The sequence below is a fragment of the Biomphalaria glabrata genome, chromosome 6 (assembly GCF_947242115.1).
Source record: "Biomphalaria glabrata chromosome 6, xgBioGlab47.1, whole genome shotgun sequence".
Taxonomy (NCBI): domain Eukaryota; kingdom Metazoa; phylum Mollusca; class Gastropoda; family Planorbidae; genus Biomphalaria; species Biomphalaria glabrata.
In genome coordinates, this window is record NC_074716.1 from 49252332 (window position 1) to 49265300 (window position 12969).

At 38.0% G+C, this 12969-nt stretch overlaps 1 protein-coding gene across 1 annotated transcript in view; it reads right to left on the reverse strand.

Moving 5' to 3' along the window:
• Positions 1-12722, reverse strand: part of LOC106056580 (neuropeptide CCHamide-1 receptor-like) — a 122452-nt gene extending 109730 nt beyond the window's left edge. The window contains exon 1 of the mRNA XM_056033077.1: positions 12605-12722. The gene's annotated coding sequence lies outside the window, so the exon portion shown is untranslated. The remainder of the gene's footprint in view (positions 1-12604) is intronic.
• Positions 12723-12969: the final 247 nt, after the last annotated feature.

The window sequence follows — 12969 nt, forward strand, 5'->3', positions numbered from 1 at the left end:
ACAGAACGCTGCCAGAGACCTGGACCGTGCTGTAAGGGATTAGTCCCAGTACGGAGCATCAGTGTATGGAGGCTTTTTAAATGATGGAACATCAAGCCGCCTGTTTCTAGATTTATACTTTGACTTAGCGGCAATGAAAGAATAATGCTGCTTCTCACGGATTCTATGAGACAAAAGTAAAATAACATTAATCTCATTTTGAAATAGTAAAGTTCTCTTAAGATAAACTTGACGTTTAATGGATAATCTTTGCATATTTGTTTCATATTAGAGTCAGAATGTAGGGCAGTTCAAAGTTCATTATGATATTGTTATAGCTTTGTTTTCTTTACCGATAAGATCTAATGAAATCTTTTTTTTTTTTTCATTTACTAAGGACTAATTCATGTGTAGGCCTACTAGTTAGTTGTTCCAATAGTTCATGGAACACTTATTCAAGACTCAGGGAATCCTAGTGCTCCACGGAACACAGTTTGTGAAACACTGCTTTAGATGTTTCTATGGAACACCTATTCAAGACTCAGGGAATCCTAGTGCTCCACTGAACACAGTTTGGGAAACACTGATGTTCCTATCCAGCGAGGGTGTCCCCTGGGGATCAAACAAACTAGATCTGTCCAGTTGTCGATGTGGTCAGTAGTCTGAAGAGTGCAGACCATCTGCGTGACTAAGTTCGTGCCGGACATTCATTAGAATTGATTTGATGTAAATTGGGTGAACGGGAAAGTGTCAAGTCCTGAAGGACAATGTGATGGGAAGCTTAATCGTGATGGCATTAACAGATGATTAACAGAATGCCACACACATCTTCGACAAATAAAGGTAGCTAACTCTAGTTGTTTTCTGTGCATATTTTTTTATGAATAAATTAAGTCCCTTAAATGTATCGCGACATTGATACGTTAAAATAGTTTGGTTTCTGGACACGGGAAAGGACGAAATCGAAAGCGAAATCTAGAGAGAAAGTTAACAATCGATATTAAAAGCATTATTTAAACTTGGAACACGTTGGCGGACATCATCTTCATCTTCAAATATCCCTTAGAATGTTGGATCGTTGGGGCACCACCCATGATCCTTTCATCGTCTTTCTCCATTTCTCTTCTTTTTTTTTTCTTAGGATAGAAACTCTTCCGAAGACAGGCCCGTCCATTCTTTTATGTTGTCTATCCATCGTTTTCTCTGTCTGCCTCTGTTTTTTTTTCTTGGTACTGTTACCTGAAGGAAGGTCTTTGAGAGCCATGAGGACCTTTTGATAGGGCCATAGAGCTTGTGTGTTTTTGGACAGTAGTTAGCAGGTCATCGTGGGGTGAGCGATAAAAACCAATCGCTAAATTAATCCTGTTTCTAATCTCTTCGTTTGTTATGCGGTGTTTTGTATGTGATACCTAGGATCTTTCTGTGGCATCTCCATATAAGACTAATACTAAGACTAAGACTGCTTTATTGATCCTTACGGAAATTTGTTGTGATTACAAGGACTCGTTTCTCATATAAAGACAACACAACAGAAAAATACACATAAATACAACAGACAACATAAAGAGTTCATTCAGCGACTACACACAGGTATCTTGGTGCATTTCATGTTCCCTGATCAATGAGTGGCGGTGATAGAGTCTGACCGAGTGTAGTACGAACGAGTTTTTGTACCGCTCCGTTCTTGTTTTGATTGACAGCAGTCGCCCACTTCGCGACGACCTGACGTAGTTCTGATGGAGCGGGTGGCCGTTGACTTCCAAAATTTTTTCGATTTTTTTTAGGCACGTTTGTTCAAAAAGTTCCTTTAAATGTGGTAATGTTGTGAGTGTAATTTTTGATGCTTTTTTTAATGATGTTTTCTAGACGTTGCAAACAGTTTAGATGAGGCGTTGCCTTGCCAACAACTTATTCCGTATGTTAGCAGATTTTGTACAGTCGCGCCGTAAAATGTCTCAAGGATCTTCTTGTTTAATTTAAAACTGTTGAGTTTGTATAGAAAAAAGAGTCGCTGGGCTGTTTTCTTTGTCAGAGTTCCAAGGTGGTCTTCCCATGAAAGCTTGTTGTTGATGATAACGCCTAGATATTAATATGCCTTTACTTTTTCTTGCTCTATTCTGGATTCAGCGTCCTTGATTCGCAAGCATATAAGATTTTGGCGATTAACATTGAGCGCGTCGGTCAGATTTTAATGTCAAGGCTAGACTTTCGCCTGTGGAGATTGGTTTGAGTTTTAGAAGTGCTGCTGTGGACTGTGCAATGGACTTCATTCACCAACCGTAAACAAACAACATTTAGCCACGTGGTGCCCTGTCTCTCCTACATAATTTACGATCCCATGTTTCATTCATGATGGCTGTCACGTGACATTTTTTTCCTCGTTGTTTTATCAATATGATCACGTGACTAAACGTTGTTTGTTTACGATTGGTGAATGAGGTCCATTGTGGCCAGTAGCTCAGGGTTGGTTGTTTCATCTGAGAGGATAGCTCCGAAGTCTTTGAAACTAGTGACACTTGTCAGCATATGACTAAACAAAAAAAAAAAAAACCTGTAAAAATACGAACTAACATCGAAACAGTAAAACGTTGACGATCGTTGTAATTTTAATCTATCGCGGGTTTATCTAAGATCTACGTATTTCCCAAGAGTTCTTCGCTCCTGTCGTGTCGCGTGCGCTGATACATTTATAAAGCTTGCCACTGCTGAACCCTCACCGCGCATGTCAATCGCAGTCTCTTGTCATTGACACATCCGGTCATGGCCTGAACTCACTGGACTTCCCCCCCCCCCCAGTCCGTCTGTCACTCTTTTTCCCCATCAGGTTTAGGACGTTGAGAACTGATGACCTTCCTAGCCTCTCCCCTGTTGTGTCCCTCCTACCATCTTAGTTTTTCGAGGAACGGTCAGAGTTTCGTCTTCAACGCCCGATCCCTGGACAATTCATTTCAGTGTTAAGTAACAGCTAATAAAGTGCCAAACCTAACAGCAGGGATGTCCAGTTCGTATTGTGTCAGGCGCTGCCAGTAAAGACTAATCAATCCTCATTATTTGACTGTTCTCAAGAAATCCATCCTAGTCACATCATAGTCACGAAGCAAAAAAAAAAATGAGTGTCACTTTCTGCTGTAATGTTTAGACAAAAAGACCTGCAAAGTTGTCAGACTTAATTAATGAAGAAAAAATCTGAACTAGTAACTCCCAGACATTATTCATTTTTGGCATTATTTTAGCAGTGTCTGTGAACATATTATATATATATATATATATATATATATATATATATATATATATATATATATATATATATATATATATATATATATATATATATATATATATATATATATATATATATATATATATATATATATATATATATATATATATATATATATATATATATATATATATATACCAATAGAACCCCACGATGACCTGCTAACCACTGTCAGATTTAAACTCAAACTCTATGGCCACATCACAAGGTCATCAGGGCTTGCAAAGACCTTCCTTCCTTCAGGACACAGTTCCATAATAAAGTAGCAGAGGAAGACAGAGAAAGCGATAGGAGGACAACATCAAAGTATGCACAGAGAGAAAGATGGTTGACAGATCTTGTGTGGTACCCCAACGGTCAAAAGGTATAGGTGAAGGTTATATATAAATGTATTCATTTTCAAACGTTTCTCTATATCTTCCATTATATCGGCACCTTATTTCTATATACTGATTCTTCTTCTTTTTTTTTTTTTTTACTGTATTGTTGTAACCCAGTTCCTCCCTGACTAACCTTTTTTTTTCCACGTCCGAAGTAGGGGATTTTTGTTTATGCAGTCACTGACCTGAACTAGTGTGCAAATGTGTTAAGAAACTTGAGTTATGAGTTTGGATTTCTTGACTGGGGATTGAGGATTGTTTTCTATTGTGTTAGTGAATCGGGATATGTAAATTTGATTTGGAGATTGTGACATTGTTTCTTTTTATTTGGGGATATTGATTGATTCTAGTTGGATTGTGTTTACTCGCTTAAGTAATGCAAACGGAATCTTTTTAATAAATCTATATGCAAACAATTAACAGTGATTAAGTACTTAGCACAGGGACGTATTACTTAGCACAGGGACGTATTACTTAGCACAGGGACGTATTACTTAGCACTGGGACGTATTACTTAGCACTGGGACGTATTACTTAGCACTGGGACGTATTACTCAGCACTGGGACGTATTACTTAGCACTGGGACGTATTACTTAGCACTGGGACGTATTACTTAGCACTGGGTCGTATAACTTAGCACTGGGTCGTATTACTTAGCACTGGGACGTATTACTTCGCAGTGGGACGTATTACTTAGCACTGGGTCGTATTACTTAGCACTGGGACGTATTACTTAGCACTGGGTCGTATTACTTAGCACTGGGACGTATTACTTAGCACTGGGTCGTATTACTTAGCACTGGGACTTATTACTTAGCACTGGGACGTATTACTTAGCACTGGGACGTATTACTTAGCACGGGACGTATTACTTAGCACTGGGACGTATTACTTAGCACTGGGTCGTATTACTTAGCACTGGGTCGTATTACTTAGCACTGGGTCGTATTACTTAGCACTGGGTCGTATTACTTAGCACTGGGACGTATTACTTAGCACTGGGTCGTATTACTTAGCACTGGGTCGTATTACTTAGCACTGGGACGTATTACTTAGCACTGGGTCGTATTACTTAGCACTGGGACGTATTACTTAGCACTGGGTCGTATTACTTAGCACTGGGTCGTATTACTTAGCACTGGGACGTATTACTTAGCACGGGACGTATTACTTAGCACTGGGACGTATTACTTAGCACTGGGACGTATTACTTAGCACTGGGTCGTATTACTTAGCACTGGGACGTATTACTTAGCACGGGACGTATTACTTAGCACTGGGACGTATTACTTAGCACTGGGACGTATTACTTCGCACTGGGACGTATTACTTAGCACTGGGACGTATTACTTAGCACGGGACGTATTACTTAGCACTGGGACGTATTACTTAGCACTGGGTCGTATTACTTAGCACTGGGTCGTATTACTTAGCACTGGGTCGTATTACTTAGCACTGGGACGTATTACTCAGCACTTGGACGTATTATTTAGCACGGGACATATTACTTAGCACTGGGACGTACTACTTAACACTGGGGCGTATTGCTTAGCACTGGGACGTATTATTTAGTACTGTGACGTATTATTTAGCACGGGACGTATTATTTAGCACGGGACGTATTATTTAGCACTGGGAGGTATTATTTAGCACTGGGAGGTATAACTTAACACTGGGACGTATTACTTAGCACTGGGACGTACTACTTAACACTGGGGCGTATTGCTTAGCACTGGGACGTATTACTTAGCACTGGGACGTATTACTTAGCACGGGACGTATTACTTAGCACTGGGACGTATTACTTAGCACGGGACGTATTACTTAGCACTGGGACGTATTACTTAGCACGGGACGTATTACTTAGCACTGGGACGTATTACTGAGAGATTGAAAATTTTGGACTCTGCCTTTTTGGAAGTAGTAATTGGTCTAATTTTGGGAATAGTCCCTGCGATGACCTGGTTACAGAATCAGTTGAACTTAATGGACCTGAACCGATGTTTCGCCTGAACACATGTTCTACATAGACTTTCCGGATTTAAAAATGAAGTTAATTAAGCTGAGCTGGACCTAAGACTGTACAATGACCACTCCCCATCCCCTCCCCCCCCAACTAAAAAATAGAAGACTGAGTAAAAAGACTTTGTGCCATCGGCAAAATATGGAGTCTAGTAAATAGTCTTGTTAGTACCACGCACTGATGTAGTATCCCTGTTAGTCCAATTTGTTCTGAAATAATTACTTGATGGGGAACAATTTAAAGAGACTCCCCTAAACTGTACAAATATGACAGTCACTTAGGTTTTTAATTATTTTTTGTCAGCAGAAGGCAATAAAAATACCAAAGACATTCTATATGTTGAAATAACCAATGACCGTGAACATCCTTTAAATTCAGATATAGTGACTTGATCATTTTTATCTTCTACATCCTAATACAGTGCTTTTTTGTTTGACGTTTCCCACCGGTACAGCGTACCGGCAACGTTTTCAATGTGGGGAATAAATGATTACTTTTCTTGTATTTTAACGTTTATTATTAATTTATTAGTAGTTAAAAGTTAGGCAATCCATCACTGAGTACCAGCACCTATTTTTTTGTACAGAAAGAGCACTGCACTCTAATCACTCTTTTCTCTCTCTCTCTCTCTCTCTCTCTCTCTACTTCACTATCTTTGTCGCTCACTCTTTCTTTTTTTTCTTGAGCCAAAATCTTAAAACTCAAACTCCTAGTTTCCTAATCTAAAAATTCAATTCTATCTACATTCACATTCAAGCTTTACTTCACGTGTAACATAAAGAATAACACTTATTGTTTTATTTACAAAATACTTCTTTAAAAAAACAACAATACACTTATTATATACAGAGTTAACATTGTAAGACGGGAACTACATCATACAATTATCCATAATAGTTGTAGTACATAAGGGTTAGTAACAAGACATTATAAAACTGGGGGTGTTCCCATTACATTGGCATTTGGTCTTCGAAGTCCGTGAACTCTGGCATAATAAAGAATACGAATAGTTACGAAATATACAAGAGGAACAACTCGTTTACAGTATGGGAGACATTGAATGAGTTGTCCCATTCATGTTTGGAGGTCACTCACAAAGGCCGCGGGATGCACATTTGAGACCGAAAGAAAATCCGCTGCCGAGGACAGACGCAGACGGCGAAAGAAAATCTGAGTCGACCACCGGCGGACAATGGTTATGCTGCCCTGGATGTGGCGAAATGTGTAGGTCACAGCTGGGGCTGGGTAGCCACGGGAAATACTGCATTTCTGATTAATCTTAGGACTCGTAGACAAGCCTTATTATTATGTTTAGAGTGACATAATTATATTATAGCGTCATCACAAAATGGCTATACCAATAGGTATACCGAGGACAATAACAGTGATATACTAGGCGCTCTATCAGTTTCATAAGGCCTACCCCCATGGCTATGCAAAGTATTTTACCAAGTGTTATACCAAGTGTTTCACTAAGGTATATGCCAGTTGCTCAACCAAGTGCTACTTCAAGCGCCCAGTCAAGTGCTATACAAGGTGCTAAACCACGTTTATTGCTATGTGTTATTCCAAGTGCTTTAAGGGTTCTATATCAAGTTTTATAACAGACGATATGAGAAGTGCTATGACAATGCAATACCAAATGCTACAACAGACGTCACGCTTATACCAAGTGCTAGAAACATGCTTATACCAAGTGCTAAAACATGCTTATACCAAGTGCTAAAACCGATGATGTGCTGCAGCTACAACAAATGTTATTGAAAATGTTATGCCAAGTGTTGTGCTTCGATGAATATATTACATGCCGTTCGAGTTTACAATACCTCTATTCAACCTGCAGCTTCGTAGAAACCTCTGGGTGGGAAAAAACCTTCTTGGTGGAGCCTGGACACGGATCTCGAAAACGGCTCTAAATATTTTCCTTGAAATTTGACTGTTGATGCATATCGTTAGGAAAACAAAAATACTAGCTCACTGACCGCATTGGGAAAACTCTAAATTGACCGTTATAGTTTTTCAAAGTAAAAAAAAAAAATTAATTTAGCTACAGAATGACAAAATATTAACATTCCCTTAACCAGGATTATTTATCGGTAGGAAAAACAAAAGGGGGGGGGGGTGATAAGGCCTGGGTAGAAAATGTCTCATTGTTTTTTTTTAATCTATCGTGTATACGTTATTACGTGAAAAACAATCGTACTGTAAGTTGAATAATGAGATACTGTCTTTTTTTCTTAAATAAACCATTATGTTGATTTTCTTATTTCTTCTATTTTTAGACCACATAACATTAAATTATCCTGTTTTTTTTTCTGGGCAACTCGTGTCACATTGTAGGCTCCCATACACACCGAAATTAAGATTTCTATTTCAAGTTTTACAGTTTTGTTATTTGGTCTGGCTTTTTTTTTTTTTTAACCAGGGTTTTCCCCATTCCCGAAACCTCAACAAGCGTTTGAGTCTGAGTCGTCAACAAACGTAGCTGATTGCATTAACTCCCCTTTGTCGCAGTACTGACGATTGAAAGGGCTAAGGGGCAGAGAACTGTGTCGTTGTTTTTTTGTAACACTGACATTGTATGTGAGATGGAGTCCGAGATACAGGTCATATGTAACTAGACACGTATAGATACCATCTAAGATAAGCTACAACTGGTATCAGAGATTGTTTGTTGATATAAGAAAGGTCGATAAATCGTAAAGTATTTAGAGAATTTTATGGTAAAAGAGGTTGTCATTATAACAACGATAAAAAACGATACAAACAATAAAAACCATAATATTATGCTAGTAGCCCAGCAAATGGCATCTACCATAAGGATTTGTTCAATGATTAGTGTTACCTAATAATAACTATATTCAATAATAAAGTTTATCCTACCCGCAACTGAAATTTAATGATACAATTAATGATCACAACAGGGCCTTAAAAGGGGCATCAGCTTTGGAGGGGAAAAGCTGACTAGTGTCAGTAGTTGTAAAACCCTCGGAACCATCGTCTCAGATCAAGGAACCAAACCCGAACTACTGGGCAGAATTGCACAGTCCGTAGCAGCACTTGGAAGAGCAATGACTGAGTGGCAAAGCGCTAGGCTTCTGAGCCGGGGTCCGGGGTTCGAATGCTGGTGAAGACTGGGATTTTTAACTTTGGGATCTTCGGGCGCCTCTGAGTCAACCCAGCTCTAACGGGTACCTGACAATAGTTGGGGAAAAGTAAAAGAGGTTGGTTGTTGTGCTGGCCACATGACACCCTCGTTAACCGTACGCACAGAAAAAGATGACCCCAAGGTCTGAAAGGGGAACTTTTTTACAGCAGCACTTGCTAGACTGAAAGAAATACGGAAGGACAAAGGTATAACCCCAAAGTGAGACTGATGCGCTCCCTGGTCATGGCCACATTTTTTTATATGCTTTGTAAGTCTTGGACGCTGACTGCAGAGCTAGAGAGGAGGATCCTAGCAATGGAACTGAGATGCTACAGAGAGATCCTAGGTATCACATTTAAAGACCGCATCACAGACCAAGAGATTAGAAACAGGGTTACTGCACCGATTGGACCCCAGGATGACCTGCTAACAATTGCTAAAAAACAAACGCAAACTAAAACTCAATGACCTTTCTGCAAGGTCTTCGGGGCTTGCAAGACCTTCCTTCAGGGAACAGTACCAGGAAAGGGAAGAGGCAGACAGTGAACGCAATGGGAAACCAACTTAAAAGAATGGACAGGCCTGAATGGTTATGGTGTACTCCTAGGCTACGTGAAAACTAGAAATAACTGTTGCTAATTAGGGGCCTATGAGAGTGTGTGTGTTGTTGTTTCTTTTAATAAGTACTGTTCATATTAATGGACCTCATTCACCAAATTGAACGATCAGGTAATAGTATTGATAAAGCTATGGTGAAAAAACAACTGTCACGTGATAACCATTGTTGAATAAAATTTGATCGTAATTTGTATAGAAGAGATAGAGAAGCAATTGACTCAATGTCGTTTGTTTACGATTGTTGAATGAGGCCCATTGTAACATAATAGTGTATACTAATGGCTAAATGTAGGAAAATGATAAATTTGACGAATTTAAATTAAGATTGAAATGATTTTTTTCCTTGTTCATTTGTAATTTAATTAATGAATATTTTCTTGTAGTTTTTATTTTATGTTGACATTTGGGATGTCCCTCGTCTTCAACTTTAATTAGATCTAATTAGATTATTTATTAACTACTTTTTTTTAAGTTCGTGAAGAAATCAAAGTTCTTAATTTTGAAATGAAAGGCGAAGGAAAGTTGTCTTACAACTTTCAAGTTATTAACATAACTTTAATGACGCTGCGATTGAGCTCAAACATAGAAAAAAAAAAACTCATTTCTTCATTAAATCTTTCTTATAACATAAAAATTTTGATTGATCTCCCATTATGAATACATTTTTTGTTATTTAAAAACAGTTTATACTTCTTTGCATTCTTTTGCATACATAACTTTGTATAACTAGCGCGCTTTGGGCGATCAATCGAGGAGTTTGTAGCTTTTTCATGTACGATGAGAGAAAAAATAGTTTTCGTTCCGCTTGTCATTTTTAAGATGGAAACGTGACGGACGGACAGCAAAAGGTACAAAAAGATGGCTGCTTAGAGAAAAAAAAAGCACATCGTAAATCACACATTGCTACAGACCGTCTGCTACATCTATTCGCACCGCATCTCATAAAGTGCAATGTTTTAGCGGCTCAATGGGTGTGTGGGTGGCGTCTAGGAATTGCTTATGGATTTTTTTTTTAACTTTATCATCCTAAGTTTATGTCCATTACTCTCTAATCGTCTGCGAAGCGGACACCAAATACAGCGTTTAGCAAAGGCATTTTTTACTAAGGATTTTATTATTGATGTTGAACTGTTTTGTTATTTATTTATTCATCTTTTCGCCCCTAATAACTTTAACCGTACCATTTATGCCAATTCAATAAATTTGTTAAATTTTCTGTATGCAAAATTTGCGAAGAAAGCTATATTCTTAAATTATTCGTGTAATTGTCCTAGGAACAGAGTTGCCTACTAATATACATCTCTCGTATTCTGTACGCAAATGGACTCTTGTTAATCATATATATAGATCAGAGCGTCAATGCCTGGAAATGGATTATTCCTATGAGATCTACCACGAGATAGATCTAGGTCTAGTATCGCTTTTTTTTCCCTCGCGCGCTGACGCGCGAAGATTTAAATATTTAAGATTTAAATATTTACTAGGTCTAGATCTTACTTATCTAAATAAAGTTGAGTTCTTTTCAATGTGTCAGCTTATATGAAGTCTTCAAACTAATTGGGAATTAATTGATTGATTAGTTCCAATTCATCTAGACTGCATCTAGAACCAGAGATATGTCCCATGAAATCCGCTAGGTTATCAGCAGCAGATGCCTTGGATGGTTTGGCCACATTCATAGAACGCCAGTAGGTCGACTTCCACAAGTCATTCTGTATGCAGTATGGTAATCTAACAGAAAGGCATTAGAGACGCTGGTCGTTACCTTTTACGGAATATGGATATATCCAAAAGCGACATGAATACACATGCCGCGGGATACACATTTGAGACCAAAAGAAAATCTGCTGCCGAGTATAAATGCAGACGGCGAAAAGAAAAATCTAAATCGACCACCTGCGGACAATGGTTATGCTTGCCCTGGCTGTGGCAAAATATGTAGGTCACAGCGGGGGCTGCGCAGCCACGGGAAATACTGCATTCGTCACTAATCTTCAGACTCGAAGACTAGCCTTATATAGGACAGGGGGCGGTGTTTGCATTTTTTGCCTCATTGTGATTAAAATTATTGTGATGTGTTCATAGTCAGTTAACTTGAAACTTGTAGGCAAAAAGAAAACGCCAGATTCGCAATTAGTAGACGACACAAGATTGTTTTATATTATATATATATATATATATATATATGTACATATATATATATATATATATATATATATATATATATATATATATATATATATATATATATATATATTTGCCATAACACCCCAGGGCTCGCGAAGATATTTCTGCAGGGAAATTATCCAGGGAAAATAGAGACAAAAAAAAGAAGCAATGGAAAGGCTTCATCAAGTATTGGACGGGCCTAATAATGAAAGATACTCTAATCCTAGGCAAAGACAAATGGAGCGAGGCGGTCGGCAGATCATCTGTGGTGCCCCAACGGTCCGACAGGCAATGGGACCTGTGAATGTGAATGCAATGCCGCTAATAAATGGAATTTTAAATTCCTAGAATAGTCTGAAAATTTAGACTTCAAACAAGCAAAATAAAAAAAATTCTTTAAAAAATAAAATAGTAATATGGTATATCAAGTAAATTAATTAATTACCAATAATTAATTGACTAGTTTGAGAATTTTCGTTTTCATGTTTAGTTAAGTAAAATTAATCATTGTTTAAAGAATCAACGTGATCGGAGAATGCGCGTTAACAATTATTTAAGACTAAACCCAACAAATTTAGCCCAATCTGTTAATACTGAAGTGTTAGCTTCCCTTGTTGCTATTTTAGAACAAAATGATTAATTAACAGTGTAACATCTGTCTAATTGGTCACCTTTTTTTTTTTTTTTTTTGGTATTGGTTCATGTTTTGTCTTTGTCAATGAATAATTGTGCGATGTCTAAGCTTGATCCGAGAATAGGTGTGGGGAAAATAATAATAAGGTGTACACACTTTTTTCCAGACAGACAGACAAACAGACAGACAGACAGCTTTGTAAAAAATTATTTAAATTTTTTTTAATCTGGTCAATATGTAGATTGTCTCCGCTTGTATAAATTAATGCCCCTGCTAAAACGCTTTCTTCTATGTTTAAAAAAAAAAAAAGCAGTTGAATCCACATGTAAGGGTAATGAATGAACACAGTACCGATGTAACGTTTAAGCCTACCTGTGCAAGTATCCTTTTGGCCTTTACAAGTATCTTACAGCCTTGTATTCGTCTGCTCTTGTAGTCAACGGTGATTCTCTCCCCCTTGTTGTGTATACACCTCGCGCTCAAGACGTACGCTACGAATGTGAAGACCCAAAACACAAAGAGTACTCTCTTATAACAGAATCAGTGGTGGGGAAAAAAAAAAAAGAGGAGAGGAAGTTGATTGTCTGTAGAGACCAAGGAAGAAGATGGAAATAAAAAAAAAAAAAAGAACAAAAACCAAGATGAACTCGTCAGCAGACGATAGGGTTAGTGTGACACTGAGTTGCCGCCCTTAGACATTTCTGTCCATCTCGCTTAAGTAAGTGTATCTGAATATA